The sequence below is a fragment of the Cuculus canorus genome, chromosome 5 (assembly GCF_017976375.1).
Source record: "Cuculus canorus isolate bCucCan1 chromosome 5, bCucCan1.pri, whole genome shotgun sequence".
Taxonomy (NCBI): domain Eukaryota; kingdom Metazoa; phylum Chordata; class Aves; order Cuculiformes; family Cuculidae; genus Cuculus; species Cuculus canorus.
The window spans coordinates 46,605,607-46,612,070 of record NC_071405.1 but is presented as its reverse complement, the minus strand read 5'-3'; positions in this window follow the sequence as shown (position 1 = coordinate 46,612,070).

Here is a 6,464-nt window from a genome sequence, read left to right as displayed (position 1 = left end):
ATAAAAATACAATAAGAATCCTCTCAGTGTTGACAGGACAATACAAAACCAAGAGACACTGAAAAATCTCATGAAGATGACCTTTTCCTGGCAGATTTTCAACATACTTTTTTTTCCCCCCCTCAAAACAGATCTGAATTACTAACTGGTATCCCTTCACCTTTTAGAGATTTGCAGGATGCAGAATGGCAACAGAATGAGAGGAGATACAAGTGTGAACATCCATCACAAAAGACTGTCATTTGTATTCAGGAGATTGTTAATTGCTATGTTGAATACCTGAAGGAAACCACTGTCTTTACGTGATATAAGTTGTACAGCTGAACAAAGCATACCCAGGGGTCTAGATCTGTAAGGAACTTAATGAGCGATGATCTGAAGAAATAATAATAATAAAAAAAAAAGATGATGAATGAGATTTTAAATATGTATTTCTATAAATGTAATTTCTTTGTTGAATGTTAACACAAAATGAACATTGAAAAGTCAGGAAGTAATTGGTAAATTTTGTCATATTTAAGTTGTGGTATTTATTCATATTCATGAGTGAAAGGGAGCCTTATACAAAGCCGCATGTAAACGAGATTACATAACATAGAAGCAAACCTTAATAGCCAGCAGAACCCTGTATGCAAGGAGAGCAAGCTGTCTCTCTACACAAGTCTCTCTCTGTGCCTAGCTGGTGATTTGCACACCAAAGCTGAATAGACTCAGCCCAGGAGAAAAATGAAAGACCTCATCAAGAACAGCTGAACCACAAGCAACTGAGGAACTCAGCACCGATATGGCAGAGTTCTGTTAATTGTCTCTGAATCTCAGTCTTGTCTCTTGCTCAAAAATCTCGTCAGAGATTTACTCTCAGAAAATCTACCTAATGAATCTATCATCAAAACAAACTCTGCCACTAGTGTTTCCAGGTGCTGGCTACTCAAGGTTTCCCAAACAAATACACTGAAACAGAAAATCCATCCAAAATCTATGCTTATTTGCAAATTTCTGTGTGCTCTTTCCTTACCACCTGTCCTTCTACACACACGAGACAGAAGACTGACAATGCGCAGCTTGGCAGCTGGGGGCTCCACTTTCAGGAGCCCAAATGTGTGGAGGAGTATTCCAGACCAATTTGTGCCCGCTGCTTCTTGTCCTGTCGCTGGGCACCACAGAAAATAGCCTGGCCCCATCCTCTTGACACCCACCCTTTAGATATTTATAAGCATTGATAAGACCCACTCTAGGTCCTCTCTTCTCCAGGCTTAAGAGACCCAGGTCTATCTGCCATTCCTCATAAATGCTCTTCAGCAAGTACTTTCCTAAAGAGACCAGCAACAGGATTGTTCCCTAAGCACAAGATATGGTGTCAAATGCCCAGATCGTTCTTCCCAGGAACACCCTTGCTGCACAAAACAGACCTGGCACGGGTACATCCCTGGACATGTCACAGACAGTGGTAAATGGGTACCAACTGCTGCCAACACTTCCTTTCCTGCACGCCTTCCGCTGGCGGAGGGGAGCGGGGGTTCCCGGACCCTCGCCCGCAGAGGGTCGCAGCAGCGCCGCGGGCAGCGCGGTTCCTCTGCCGCCGCCGCTGCAGGCAGCAGTTGCATGGCAACTCCCGGCTCCAGCCGCAGCCCGAGGTGCTCTGCGCAGCTGCTTGCTGCCTCTTCCATCGCCACTCGCCTCCTGCCTTCCGCAGCCTCTCACTGCATTTTAGCCAGAGAACAAGTCTTGCCTTATCTACAGCACAGTCCATTAAAGATTCTCAGTAAATAAAAACGCAGACACACTTAATCAGATGCGGGAAGGAGTCAGACTAAGATACACTCCTCCCTCTCCCGTTCCTCTGCTTTGGAGATGCTGTCATTTAAAGCATGGCTTAGAGTTGGTAGAAGGGCTTATTGTGCTGTGCTGACATTTCTGCCTGAAATCAGAGGCGACCAGCCCTGACCCTGGCCAGCTAACTAATTAGAGCCAGCAGAAGCAAGGAGCTGGGCTGAAATAACAGGCAAGGTTGAATAAGCATGTGGTTAGGATTTAGAGTTAATATATGCTGGAAGAAATTAAATCTTGTTTAAATGGGCATATAGGTGGGCCGGCATGGAAAGGGAGGAGGTTCACATGTGAGACCAGTCTGGTGAATCTTCCATGCTGAGAAATTAATGGATTTTTTAAAAGTACTCCAATACAAAAAGGACTAAACACCTGCTTCTGATGAAATAATGAGGAAAATGATGTTAAGGATCTGATCCAGAGAAAAAGAGTGCTTAACAGCTAGGAGGAAGCCTATGAAACTGTGATATAATAGCTTCACTGAATGTCATATAAAGATTTCTTATCTACTAGGCAGGTACCGAAGCTGACTGGTTTACTACAAACTTCAATTCCATGTGATATCACAGAATCACAGAATCACAAGGTTGGAAAGGACCCATTGGATCATCGAGTCCAACCATTCCTAACACTCCCTAAACCATGTCCCTAAGCACTTCATCCACCCGTTCCTTAAACACCTCCAGGGAAGGCGACTCGACCACCTCCCTGGGCAGCCTGTTCCAGTACCCAATGACTCTTACTGTGAAGAATTTTTTTCTGATATCCAACCTGAACCTCCCCTGACGGAGCTTAATGACATAACCTATGGTTCAAGCATTTGAAACCTTTTTTCAAATCACCCACGAACCATCTGCATGCCTGTCTTTGATATGTTCCCTTAGTTTGTTGTATTACGGTTAGTCTTTTTTCCCCTTTTATTCCTTTTCACTCATTCCTTTCTACTAAAACCAGAGATCAGATAACCTTCCATGAACTTAGACTTTAACAGTGATTTTAAAAGCTTTGGAAGGAGTTGCTTTCTTAACATTTTTTCAGAAGTAACTTCTTTGGCAGGTGGGTGGTCATAACATCTGCATGCGTGTGCACACACACACACTCACACACAAACTCTCTTTTCCTATGTGTGATGGGGTACTTCACCACCCTTCCCCACCTGACCTTCTTTTCTTATAGCTCTGATCAAGCAATAAACACCAAAGATTGTCGTCGTGGATGGATCTAGTCTGATGGTTGCATCCAGCTCAGGTGGATTCAGGGGAGACATCTACAGCAACGAAGAAGAAACTGGCATCTGCAGTCATTATGCAAATATGAGTGAGACAATTATCTTACTCCATACATACTGAGTAACCTAAGAGTACTTGGAGCTCTCCTGCATAGCAATGGGCTGCACACTGGGATCTCCCCTTGAGCAGGGGTGCCTCTCAAGGTTACTCCTCAAGGCTGAGATACTCAGTAAATGAATTTGGAACAAGTGTACCAAAACTTTGAAACTTGCGACTCAACAGGAGAGTCTCCCTGACAGGACTCCCTGTCCTCTGTGCAGTAGATAAACCTGGCCATCAAATCTTGTTAAACCACTGTCACCAAATGAACTGTGTTGACTCACTGTTTTATATAAAGAAAGCGTATTGCTGCTTCCCTCTTGCAAGTGAAGTGTATGACTCATTCCAACCGCAACACTATGCAAGCAACTTTGGGATCAAATACTAAACAGACATATTGGGAAAGTGGGCAGGAGGCACACCTTCCCCTCCCCCCCCGCCCCCCCATGTATTAGTGTGTAGATGAATAATGTAATATCTGCATCTTTATTGTCCAGGGAGACTAGCTGCTTAGTGCTCTACATAAAGTTTAATTAATTATTTTTATGTGGTAGAAGGTTGTGTTCTGCTGAGGCTCAAAAGCTGAAGCATTGGGCAAACCCTATCAGAATAAAGTATTGCTGTATTCTACCAAAGTCTGGCATTGTTTGCAACCTTAATGAACAGTGGGTTCCTGGAAGCTTGTTTCATTGATTCACTATTACATTGGGGCAGACTTTAATCTTATTTTTCCCAGTTTGTAAAATAAGGATAATAATGTTTGTCTTCACCATGAAGCAGTTTATAAAGAGCTTTGGATTTTTTGGATAAATGACACACTAAATTCCCATCTGTTGAATTTATTTAGCGCTTTTTCCTCATTAGGCAGCAAACAGTCAATGACCATTTAATGTGAGAGATCCTGATTCAGCAATGTAAGGCCTTTAAGACCTCAAGAGGTTTAATAGACATGAATGGACCTAGTTATAGGCACAAGTGAACTGTGACAAGTTAAAATCATGTAGTTTCCATTTAGAGCCCAGAAACAATGCTCGTCAGATTCCATATAATGACTTCATATGTGACTTTTAGGGACAGTTTGATGCTGCACAATCCCTGAGGGAATATTACTTTGGGAAGCTATGAAATGAATGATGGTACCCAGACTAGACATTGTAATTAGTTCACTGTACATTTCGCTTATGTGAATCACAAAGTTCTGCAACTTCCATTCATTTCACTGGGCTCCATTTAGTCCTTGAACTGTACAGTTTAGTATAATTCAGTTGATTACATCACTGCTGAGGCTTTTTTGTTGATGCAAAATCTTGTGGCTTTTAAAGACTGACCTGAGAAGAAGAGCCTGATTAATTTGCAGGATATAGATAGCCGCAGCCTGCTTAAAAAGCACCTTGACACTTTGACATTGCTTTTAAAGCAGGTTCTGTGAAACTTGTGGAACTGGAAGAGAACAGAAGACAAGGGAAATAACATAGCCTTACACATTACTAACAGTGAAATACAGATTAGATTGTGAATTATTTGAGGATTTCAGTGATTTCTGCGAACTACTTCAAAGTGGTTTATGGTAATAAAAATATTTCTGTTGTGAGATACTGGTAACTACATCATATATATCCCACTGATAAGAAAATATATTGTGACCCCACCACATTTTTAAGGTTTTTCTTATGGCAGGGGTGGTTGTGCCTTATGGAAGAGAGGAAGTTCCTGTGCTGCAGGTTGTCTTCAGTAGCCTTTACTTGTTTGCTGCCGTGGTTTAACTTCTCAAGATAGTTCTGTTGTGATGTCTACATGAAGTCAACCAATCAAAGATATTTCTGAGGTGCAGGTTTTTATATCATATAATCATATAATCATAGAATCATAGAATAATTTGAGTTGGAAGGGACTTTAAAGATCTTCTAATTCCAAATCCCCTGCCATGGGCAGGGACACCACCCACTAAATCAGGCTACTCAAGGCCCCATTCAACCTGGCCTTGAACACCTCCAGGGATGGGGCAGCCACAACCTCCCTGGGCAACCTGTTCCAATGTCTGACCACTCTCACTGTAAAGAATTTCTTCCTAATGTCTAATCTAAGTCTTCCCCCTTCCAATTTAAAGCTGTTCCCCCTCATTTTATCACTAGAAAAATGTTAAAAATTGTAAAAAATTCCTCCACAACTTTCTTGTAGCCCCCTTCAGGAACTGGAGGGCTGCTATAAGGTCTTCCCAGAGACTTCTCTTCTCCAGGCTGAACAACCCTAACTCTCTCAGCCTGTCCTCATAGCAGAGAAGCTCCTGCCCTGTGATCAGCTTCATGGCCCTGCTCTGGACCCATTCCAACAGTTCAATATCCTTCTTACATTGGGGATTCCAGTACTGGACACAATACTCCAGGTGGGATCCCAAGAGAGTGGAGTAGGGGGGAAGAATCGTGTCACTTGACCAGCAGCTGGCAATGCTTCTTTTGATGCAGCCCAGGATATGGTTGGCTTTCTGGGCTGTGAGCACACATCGCCAGCTCATGTTGAGCTTCTTGACAATCAGTACCCCCAAGCCCAGATAGATTGCATCTATTGCTTTTCTTATGTCCACTGATGTGGATACTCCATCATAGAAAGTATATTCATTATATTTTATATGTATATTAATATATACATATATATGAGTATGAATATATGTAACATATATGTATTCATATATATATGTATGTAGCATAAAATCATAGAACCATAGAATGACTAGGTTGGAAGAAACCAACTGGGTCATCAAGTCCGACCATTCCTAACACTCCCTGAACCATTCCCCTAAGCACCTCATCCACCCATCCCTTAAACACCTCCAGGGAAGGTGACTCAACCACCTCCCTGGGCAGCCTGTTCCAGTGCCCAATGCTCCTTACCATGAAACATTTTTTTCCAATATCCAGTCTGAACCTCCTCTGGCACAGCTTGAGGCCATTCCCCCTTGTCCTATCCCCTAACACTTGGGAGAAAAGGCCAGCACTCTCCTCTCCACAACCTCCTTTCAGGTAGTCGTAGAGAGCAAGAAGGTCTCCCCTCAGCCTCCTCTTCTCCAGGCTAAACAACCCCAGCTCTCTCAGCTGCTCCTCATAAGACTTGTTCTCCAGCTTTGTTGCTCTTTTCTGGACATGCTCTAGAACCTCAACATCCTTCTTGTGGTGAGGGGCCCAGAACTGAACACAGTACTCAAGGTGCGGTCTCACCAGTGGCGAGTACAGAGGGAGAATAACCTCCCTGGACCTGCTGGTCACACCATTTCTGATACAAGCCAAGATGCCACTGGCTTTCTTGGCCACCTAG